We start from the raw sequence: 8,998 nt of genomic DNA, 5'->3' as shown, positions 1-8,998 counted from the left end.
CTCTGGAGCTCCTAAATGGCTTTAATCTGGCTGCTAATGCAGGTGAAAGCTTGTGCTGGGGAAGCTTCATTTCTCCTGGCTCTGATGAGCCAGGAACATGCTACCCTTTGGCACTTTGACTTGAGAGGTGAGGACGTAAGCTGGCAACTCCTTGGTTTAAATCTTTGCAGGTGAGGAGGAGAGGAGCTGCCTGTCACAGTGGGGACAGGTGTCAGGACTGCAGGCAGCAGGCACAGCAAGAGGGCGGTTGGGAACAGGTGTTGAGAAACCAGCTGCATTTTCAACATCCCCTTCAACCAAACCACTTCTAACAGCGTCCTTACAACAACCAGGCTGAGGCAGCACAGCTACACTCACAGCTATCACCTCTGCTTCCCTCTGCAGAGCTTATCTTGTGTAAAGTAACACCTAACACCGTAAAATCCTGGTGTGGGTTAAACAATTGTAATGTACTTCAAATGGTCCAAGCAAACCTAGCTGCAAAGTTAGCAAGTAATTGCCTTTGCATCTGCTCAGCACCTGCCTGTGAAAGGCTCCTGCATCCAGAGCTGACAGCAAAATTCAGACCTGGGGGAGGAAGAAAGCAGACACAGGAGGGAAAATACCGGAGACGTCTTAAGGGGAGGGCTTGTCTTAATGGATTTTTGTCATTATTTCATTCAGCCATGGGTAAAAGCCAAACTTCCCTAAGACAGCCTGAAAACAAGGACCTGTCTCTATTTCAACACCCATCCATTGGTGCCTTCCCAAGGTGTTACCTGCACTGGGCATTTGGCTCAGTGGGAGCTCAGCACTGCCAGCTGCACGAGGAATTCCTGACCAAGATCATCCCAACTTCTGCCAAGAGCAGTGCTGGGCCCTCAGCACAGCCGGGCCCGCAGAGCCCTCAGAGAGAGGGGCCTTTGTGCAGTCCTCGGGATGACTGAGGGTGCCAGAAGCAACCTGGCACAGGAGCACAGCTGAGTCACAGCTGCAGCAATTGCACCAATTGTCCCAGGGACACAACAATTGCACTTGTCTGACTGGTCAGGCCATGGCAGCAGCACAGCGCATTTCTCTGTGAAAGCATTTCGCCTGGAAGTAAATGTTCAAAACAAAATCCCTTTGACTCCAAGCCTTTCCAGACTTCTCCCTGGCAAGGGTAGTTTATTGAGAGATGTCATGCAGGAGAGAGAGACCTCACTGCTGTTAGCTTTCACCATCACCTGTGAAGGAGGTAACCCTGAGTTCCCATTACACTGGGATGGGAATTGAAGTCTCAACTCCAGCCAGCTCCCAAAGAACACCCAGGGTGCAGCCCAAGGTCCCCGTTCCCCACCAAATGGGACTGTCTGTTATGGAGATCACCCCCAGCTCAGGGCCAGTGCTTGCCCACAGCATGGCTCAGCATGGTCAGAGAAAGGCCCACCTTGGACTTGCTGGTGCCCAATCCTTAGAGGGAGCTGTGACTGCCCGCACCGGGAGCTGTGCCCATGCTCGCCAATAGCCAGAGTGGCACAGCCAAAGGTGTGACTCTGAGCTGCCCTTTGCACCTTCAGAGGCCAAAATAACCCTGAGTGATACATGCTTCCAGTGCTGGACTCACTGCAAGTACAAAACCAGCCCCAGCCAAGAGCCCCAGAGCTCCCCCCAAGCTCCCACAGGTGCAAACAAAGCAAAGTAAGGGACATTGCCACTGTCTGCTCCCAGCAAAGGGAAAATCCAGGGGTTTCTGCCTATTGTTTAGGACAACAAATCAGTGGCAAAACTGATGGGGAGAGGAGACTGCCCCAGAGGGCCGCAGTGCTGTGGGGCTGGGAGCCCCAGCTGCCCCCATTGTCCACAGAGTGTGGAGCTGGTGTCCAGACACCTGAGTTCCTGTGGTGACACCAGAACATTTTGGTCCAAACACGGCCCTGAGGCAGTTGTCCCTTACTACGTGGTGCAAGTGAGACCCCCTGGAATGGGAGAGGGGATCTGTGTCCCGTGGAGGAAATGGGATGAAGTGGATGGAGCCAGGACAAGGGACAGCAGTGGGGATGGCACAGCCAGGCAGGGAGATTGGGTCAAGTGAGAGCAAACCAGGGTCCAGCTACAATATCATCTCTAAAATATGTTTTAAATCAAATTTGCAGGGAAACAATTGTCCAAGGGACCAAAGCAAGGCAGGGAGAAGGACTTCTCTTCCTACACACTTGCGCATGTTTTAAGAGGCAACACAAGCTCGAGTTGAAGTCAGTTATGTAAGTGATGCTTTCCAAACGATGTGTGGAGGAGTTACCTACACAAACCTTGACAGAGGGAAAACAGCCCTTGCCTTTTGCAAGAGAAAACATCCCCCTCCCCAGCCCAGGGAGTTGCAGGCCCAGTGGCTGAGCATTTGGGGTTGTTTTGGCTTTGCAGCAGAGGTCAACCACAGTCCCTTTGCCCTCAATAAAAGCTGTGGACAGAGCAGAGTGGTGCTACAGTGAGCCCATCCTAACCACACAGTTCCACTTCCCAAGTGACTGCCAGCCCATGTGTGATTGATGCCATTAGGAACTGGTGGCCATTGTTTACTTTGTAATTTATTAGAGGCAGGATTTCCAAAAGGGAACTAAAGTAGGCACCTAATTCTTATGGACTTTTAATGATAATTGAATGCCTACTTCATTAAACAGCTCCGAAAACCCAATCTGAGATGACTTGGCAGGGACAGAAATGTTTCTGAGCCTTAGGACAGGGTTTGTCCTAAGCAGTTTTTAAAGAGGGGATGAAAGATTTGCTTGAACTGGAAGAATAAGCTATGGCTTTGGCTATTTGAAGGATCTGGGCAGCACAGCAGAGGAGGCAGCTCTTGTATAGGGCAGTGAGAGTTCCACTGCAGGACCCTGATCATCTGCACAGACACCCTCAATCAGGACACCTTAAAATTGTGAGGTACTGAGCAGAATTTAGCAGCAGAAAAATTGAGGGATGAAGGAAAAAATAAATCCCTGGAATCTGGGGGAAGGGGAGAAGATAAAAAGCTGTGCAAAGGGCCTGTCAGTGGTTACACCCCCAAGCCAGACCTGGGGAGCAGAATGAGGAGGAGGATGAAGTTTGTACCCACACGCACAATCCCCATCTTCTCTTCTGGTCTTTGGGGGGAGTTTGTCTCCCTCTTCTCAGGATGGACACAAAGCAACTGCACAATCTGTGTAAGCACATCAAGAACAAGCAAATGGGTAATGCCTGGTGAGAAAATGGGCAAGTTAATCCCCAAAAGGGGTTCCTGCTGTACTGACTTTTAGATGACAACCATACCCTGCAGCATCCGTGGCTGGATCCACGTCGAAGGAGAAGCCTCTTACTGAGAAATCTGCTTATCAGAAGTACTTTCCCCAGTGCTTTTTACAATCTTTGGAGCTGTTTGCTTATCCCATGCTTCCAGTCATGCTTTACAGATCCAATCTGACCCATAGCTTTATCTGATTCTATAGGAATTAAACTTTGAAACAGGCCACAAGTCCAGGTACAGCCTGGGTTTGCCAACAATGATCTCTGTGCCTGAGCAGCATCTCTACAAGGGAAGGAAATTGCATCAGGTTCCCTGAGAACACAAACTCCAGAGGGTTAACACCCAGAGCCAACCATATCTCCTGAGCAAAGACTGGGTGCACCAGGAAGTTCAAAGGTCCACAAGAAACATGTACTTTAGGGAGTTTATTAAAAAATAATTACAATCAGATCCACCCAAAAAAAAAAAAAAAAAGATAAAAGAAGAAAAATAAAGAAAAAAGTGTCAACTAAGAAATTGTTTCAAGGAAATTAGAAAACAGGGATAACTTTGTTGGGTTACTGGGACATTTGCCTGCTTCAGGTTAAGAAGGGAGCTGTGGTCATTTGATAGCTGGCAGTGATAAGGCCACAAATAAGTGTGAGGCCGCAGGTAAACAGCTCTCTCCTCCAATTAGAGAGAAAGGGGAAGCCAGCCAGCTTTTGCTTTTAGCTCATGAGGAAACAAAACCATTTATTTCTTTTTAAGGGTCCAAAAAGATATTCCGCTCAGGAGGGAATCAAAGCTACTGTAAAGAAAACCCCAATACAAATTCCTGCTGGCAGCACGAGACACCCGAGATTAACGGAGAGGCATTAAAAAAGCAACTGGCAGCCCAGGGAGGCAGGGGGTGACAGGTGTTCCTGCTCCCTGACACTTGTGAGGGCTGCAGAGATGGAATTCAGCTCCATTTCCAGCACAGCCCTTCCCAGAGGCCTGGGACACGACCTCAGCTAAGGACAAATCCCACTGCTGCCACAGGCCAAAGGCAGCTCCCCACTGCCCCTCAGACTAGTATTAAAAAGCAAATAACCCCTCAAACACCCTCCCATCCTTTTGCTCCCCTAAAAAACCACCACCAAACCACACAGCTCCACATCTTCCCGTACAAGGAGGTGAAAAAGGCCGGGCCCAGGTGCTGGGTGCAGGCATCAGTCACAGTGTGCCTTGGGGATGCCCCCGCATGCTGAGGAGCCAGGACCAAGGAGGCTGTGCTGGGGATGGGAAAGGCCGGGAGAAGTGACAAATCCCGCCGTTATGTAACGGGTGACAAATCCCTTTTGTTATGCAAGACAAGTGGGAGAAAAATCGGCATCTTTTCGACTCCCTGCTCGAGCACAAACAACAGGCTGCGGCTCCGGGGGGCAGCGGCACGCTCCGAGCAGCAGAAATAGACTCCTTGGAAACGCCTCCTGATTTGGATGAGTCAACAGAAAAATACAGAGTTAATATTTAATTTTAAGGGATTGAGGTTGTCAGCACGGTAATTTGATAATTTTGGGGGTTTTGTTAAGAAGAGAGGCCAGTGGGCAGCCATCCACCAGCCTTGCTCATCAGTCGTCTAAAATGAGGGATCTGCATCCCCTTTGCTCAGCATTTGGGATTATAGGAATTTTTAAAATTAAAAATCTAAATTAGTATTAGTATAATTTAATAATAAAACTAGTAAACCAAAAAGCCACACACATTTGAATTTAAGCACTGGTCCCAACTGTTCTTAGACTCGGTGAAAATCCCAGATCCAATTCTCAGCTTCGAGCTAGAACAGAGAATCCTCTGCCCTCTCCTGGCTCCTGTACGTGGCTGAAAGCTGCAGAAATCAGCCTCTGAGAAAGAAATTAAGCTCCTGGGCTCTCAGGCTCTGAAAGTGTTTGGTTTAAAAACAAAAATTCCAAGCAGCATGACCTCTGGCGACACGAAGGTTCTTTTTCCCTAGGGATTGCCCGAGGGATGCGCAGCGGGCGCTGCTCCCCGTCCAACCTCCCTTGCGCTGCTCAGCGCAGGGACCCAGCGCCACCCCCTCTCCTCCCAGTGCCACACGGCGACAGTGACATCCAGTGGCAGCGCACACCCATCCACATCCCCCCGCCTGAGCCTCCCTGCAAGCGCAGAGCCCGGCAAATGCCAGTTCCCTGCGCCGGGAAAGGTCTGGATTTAAACCACGGGTGCAGAGCGGGCTGGGTGGCACACAGCGAGCAGGGACAGCAGGGACACACGGCTGGCACAGGCAGCAGCTCTGCCGGCACGGGATGGAGCCCCGGGTCCCCTCCGCAGGACAAACACAGCAGAGGTGAGGACGGGATCAGCCATCCCTCAGCTCAGTGCTGCTGCCACCCCACAGGGCCGAGGCCAGGCAAGAGTTATTGCCCAAGCGTGAGTCAGCCTGTGGCTCTCGCTCACAGAAATACCTCCAAAAGTGGTTTTATGTTCTTTTTTTTTTTTTGTTTAAGCAATTCTGCTGTCCTTCAGAAAACCCTGGGTCAGTTCCAGAACTCTCAGGAAAGACTCTGAAACCGCTTTAAATCAGCTGTACCTTCAGGGTCAAAGAGAGCATCACCTCCAGCAAGGTCCCCACCCAGCAGCGACAGGTAAGGCACTGTCACTGTCACACAGTCACTGTCACTTTGTCACCGAGCAGGACAAGCTTTTTCCTGCTCACACAGAGCCTTTACACCTAGAATTTTTGCAGAAGGATGAGCAGGTGAAGATGTGACCAGTGCTGGAGGAGCTGGGCAGGTTGAGCTGCTGTCCCAGACATGGGAGCAGGGAAAACAGCAGCTCCTACAGCCCAGGAGGGAGTGAGGAATGAGCCACCCCTTTGTTGTCAGCTGCTGGTAATTAGGGTGTCCCTACCTTGCAATCTGGATGCTCCAACATAGTTGTGGTTTGCTCTGCCCACCCCACCCCAGCCACACTTTTGTCTTCCCGAGCAAAAATGCAGCCCGACCTGTAGCAGGGGTGTTTGTGCCTCCCAGGCCCTGCACTGGTTACTCCTGCACCTGCACACCCCAAAGGTGGAATGAGACAGGGACGGGAGAGGCAACTGCTGACAGCATCGGCTCTGCCACAAACAGGTGCCACAGGCGGCCCGGGAAGGAGGATTTGTCCCACATAAGCCTCTTTTCAAGCTGCTAAAACACAGCCACCATGTCCTGTGGGAGTTCTCATGCACTCAGAACCAGCTCGCTTCTCATCGCTTTTCTCCCCAGTCTCTCTCTTTCCCTCTGAAATGTCCAATCTGGTCTGTAACAGCTCGGAGGGAGCACTTCAAATCTAAATTGGTAAACTAAAAGTCAAAACCCAAGAGCTGCCAGACAACGTGATCCGGGAGGCTGAGTAGGAGTCCCACAGTGCCCTGCCGGCTGCGCGGCTCCGGGCGATCCTCCCCCGCCTGGCTGCTTCCCGCAGGGACGGGGAAAACACCAGGCAGCCAATTCCTGCGGAGATAAAGGCACCAGAGACACAAAACGCGTGAAACGCCCCAAATCAGTGCCTTTGAAATGCAAGGGACATCCCAAGGGGTTGGGACTGTTCACTGCCCAGAGCCTGGGGATGGGCCAGCAGAACCGCCTGCAGTTCCTGCTGCTCCCGTGGATTTCTGGTGACAAGGTATCTGTGGGATGGAGCCACATGCAGAAGCCACCCAGTCAAATCCCCAGAGGACAGACTGGGCTCACCAGGATCAGTTCTGCCTTCCAGTTACTTTGAGGGGTTTTTAAGGTTTCCAGACCCCATTAGAGGTCAATAGACATTGATCAGTGCAGTATCCTCAGAACAAACAGCAGGGAATCCAGACTGTCTCCATGGTTTCCCGAAACCACAAACTCCTGCAATACTTGCAGCGTCATAGCAACAAGCTCCAGCCCAGCTAAACCAAAATTCTGTTATTTTAACCCATGGGATCTTACTCATGATGATCCTGGAGATCCCTAAGAGTTGTGCATCAACACCAAGACTGGATTAAGGCTCTGGAAGTACCAGACCTACCTTCAGTACATCATTCCTCTTGTATAAACCCCAATCATGGAAGAGCAGTGTTTGGAGGAAGCAGCAGCTGTGCTCCTTTCCTTGCTGGGGCAGAAACTCCTCTTCCAAGGAGTTGGCAGGGCTGGGTCACCATTGGGCTTGATGATCCCAAAGGTCTTGGGATTCTGAATGACTCTGGCTGGGCTTTGGGGTTGGCCACATTTGATTTATGGTTCAATCTAGGTTTCAAGAAACATCAGAAATATCAATAATTTGGCACAGAAATCTTTCAGTCTGACCAGTAAAAACCCCTAAGATCCTTCACTCCCACATGCTGGGAATGGGACAGCTGGGTGGGGGCTCAGTTACTGCCTTCAGCTCTGAACCCAAGCAAGAGAAACCCCTCCTAGATCCCTTTGGGACACCGTTCTTAGAATCAGGACAACAGATTTCCTTTTTAAATGTGGATCCCATCCCCTGACCTGGGCAGGGGCCTGGGATCCCTGCCTGTGCAAGCCCTGGACACAGCCCTGTCCTCCAGAGGCTGTGGGAAGATGTTTTGTCTCACCCTCCTCCCAGGGCAGCAGAGCAGACACTTGTGTGGTGCAGACCTGGATCATGAGGAATTTTCTTTGGATGACAGAATAATTCCTCCAGCTAAAGGTAAAAGCCCAGTGTAGGAGTGCCTGTGGCTGCAGCAGGAAAACGCTGTCTGCCCTCAAAGTGTCACACTGGTTTAAGAGAGAACTGAGCAAGATTAAAGGCTGCTCAGGACTTGGATTATCCCACAATTTTTCCAGTAGGACTTGAGGTGACTTAGAAGTGACAGGAAAGCTCTCAAGGAAAACTGAGCTCTGCCAGAAATAACCTCCGTTTCCTGACCTGGGCAAAGAGGAAGGATTTCACCTTCGAGGGTTCCTGCTCCAAGCAGGATCAGAAAATCTTTGGAATAAACTACAGGATGCAATGTTACAGGGATTGCCTTTCGTGCTGCTGCATTTTAGAAGATGGCAGAGGCAGCTGGACTTGCTCTCCCCAAAAATCAGCAGAACAGCCTCATTCATACCTCAGCTTTCCCTTCACCTGGGCAGAAGTTTCAGGGTTGCTGCTGTTAATTCTTCCTTCACACCAGCAAACAGAATTTTTTTGGAGTCTCCTGTTGTTGGCTTTTCTTGACAGTCTGGCTCCAGCACTCCCCAGTTGTCATTTCCCTGAGGAAAAGGGCAAGAATTGAGAAAGCTGCAGGGGCACACACAGACACCCAGGGATATCCACCTCCATTCATGGATTTCAGGCTACAGGACCAGAGCTGGCACTGCCACAACCCCAGGGACTCCAGGGTCACCCTCGGCCAAGGAGGTGAGCCTGGCTAAGGCCTGACCCGGGCTCTCAGAGCCAGGTGAGTGTTCCAGGGCATTTTGCCTTTGAAAATGGAAATCTCAGCCCTGTGAGACGAGGGGAGGCCTCTGCCTGAGCTCCACACACAGCTGGGGGGCTGCAGGTCACTCAAATGTCACAAACCTGATGGTTTAAAAATAAAACCCCAGAAATGCTGATTTTTAACCCACTGTGCTCAGGCAGCCACATGAGATGCTTTTGTGCTGCCACCGTTCACTTGCAGGAGACTTTGTGTTCCCATGGCTACTTTAGGGAGAAAAAAGACCAAGAAGCAGGGAAGGATCCGGGAAGGATCCGCATCTTGCAGGTACCATGGGCTCCCCCCTCCCACTGTTCACATTCCACAGGTATTCAACA

Source organism: Corvus cornix, chromosome 19 (genome assembly GCF_000738735.6).
Source record: "Corvus cornix cornix isolate S_Up_H32 chromosome 19, ASM73873v5, whole genome shotgun sequence".
Taxonomy (NCBI): domain Eukaryota; kingdom Metazoa; phylum Chordata; class Aves; order Passeriformes; family Corvidae; genus Corvus; species Corvus cornix.
The sequence above is the reverse complement of the archived record's forward strand: the minus strand, read 5'-3'. Positions refer to the sequence as shown.